The 1766-nt window shown below is 47.1% G+C and overlaps 1 protein-coding gene across 2 annotated transcripts in view; it reads right to left on the reverse strand.

Annotated features, from left to right (window-relative positions):
- FZD3 (frizzled class receptor 3) overlaps nucleotides 1-1766 on the reverse strand; it is a 55656-nt gene that overhangs the window by 3297 nt on the left and 50593 nt on the right. The gene's annotated exons all lie outside the window — the stretch shown is intronic.

The following is a 1766-nucleotide window of genomic DNA, read 5'->3' on the forward strand; positions in this document are numbered from 1 at the left end:
TTGAAGTGATGCCTAGATGTGAGGAACAGAATCCAGTATCCGCTAAGACCCTGTTTACCCCTCAACCTAACCTAAAGATGTCAGCTAGACAGAAGACCTCAAATGTCAAACCAAAAATGGGAATCTGCTGGTGCTCTCGTGAGGACAGAACCCCCAGCTCTGCCCACAGAGCAGCGGACACAGCTGCACTCTTCCTCCTCCTCCTCCGTGCCACTCCTGGGAGCGCGGACCCGTTGGCTCTCCCCACCTGAGCTGATCACTTTTAATAAAGGCATTAAGAAGAAGAAAGATCTCCTGTCCGTGTTTATTTCACTTTTTTTAAAGAAAAGACTTGCAACGAGATAGCAGCCACAAGACACCTCAGTCTTTCAGAGGTAAAGAATTTATTGCTCCATTATCAGAAGAAATGAACTTCTTCCTGCCTCGAAGGCGCTGTCAGGATTCAGAGGAAGAAGCTGAGGATGACCAGACAGAATCCTGTGTTTGAATGGAATTTATGCATCATGTATGAGGTGTATGAATATGCAACAAGCTATTGTTTTTAAAAGTTAATCTTTTGTTAACAGGTGTCCTTTTTTGGGCTTGTGCTGCCCAGAAAAAGGTACCTGGACATCTGTAACTCTTTGTCTCTATTGTCTCACATTGTCCTAATTCAATTTGTCCAAATTATTATTACTCTAACTGTATTGCTATTTTTATAACCATTTTATTACTATTAAACTTTTAAAAATTTAAAAACAAGTGATTGGCGTTTTTCACAAGTGAGCTGCTGGAGGAATGTAAATAGAGCTCACGTGAGGTGAGGCATTCCCTGCTCAGCTCCCACAGCCCCGGGCAAAGCGTTTCAGCTCCTCACAATGGGTCTCACTCCAGCACTGGCTGGTATTGGTAATTAGGGGAGTGAAACGCTCGGTGATTAATTACCCTGGAAACCTTAGCTCCACCTCAACGCAAACCCGTGCCCTTGTTTACTTCGGCAGGGCCAGGAGTATTGACAGACACAAAATCGACTGACACACGGACAAAAGCAGCCAGGAAAGTGCTGAGCTGACCTTGGGCAGCTCTGTTTTCCCACAGACTGCCTGAAAACCAGCGCTGGACACAGCCCTGCTGTGTAATTAAATCACCAAGACCAGCACACACTGAAAATATCAGGGCATTTTTTCTCTTTCCAGTCCAGACACTGACATGGAGAGGAGATGCACCAGAACATCCAATTTTAGCAGAATTGTGGCCACGAGTCTGGCTGGAAGGGGCCTGTCCAATCCCAAGGTTTGCCCATAGAGGTTTTGGACTCCCCACATCTGGAATTGTCTGAGGACAGGCTGGACAGGGCTTGGAGCAACCTGGGACAGTGGAAGGTGTCCCAGGGAGGTGGAATGAGAAGATCTTTAAGCTCCCTTCCCAAACCATCCATAATGCCCCGAATTTTTGGAAGACCTATCCTGGATTGCAAGGTAAGTGTGTATTCTATTGCCATCTGTTAGAGGTGGGGCAGTTATCTTCTGTTCATTGGGCAGTTTTTCTTTATCTCTTCCACAACCAATCCTCCCTCCAGGAGATCTCTTCTGTTCATGGGCCAGTGAGTGTCCCTGATAAAATTCCATCATCCCACTGGGAGATGCTCCACCCAAAGGGAGGAGCCAAGCATTCCTACCCGGATCTAATCTGAGATTCCGGGTCACCGCCCAGAGAGTGGAGCCAAGCATTCCTACCTGGATCTAATCTGAGATTCCGGGTCACCGCCCAGAGAGTGGAGCCAAGCA

The sequence above is a fragment of the Geospiza fortis genome, unplaced genomic scaffold (genome assembly GCF_000277835.1).
Source record: "Geospiza fortis unplaced genomic scaffold, GeoFor_1.0 scaffold319, whole genome shotgun sequence".
In the NCBI taxonomy this organism is placed as follows: Eukaryota; Metazoa; Chordata; class Aves; order Passeriformes; family Thraupidae; genus Geospiza; species Geospiza fortis.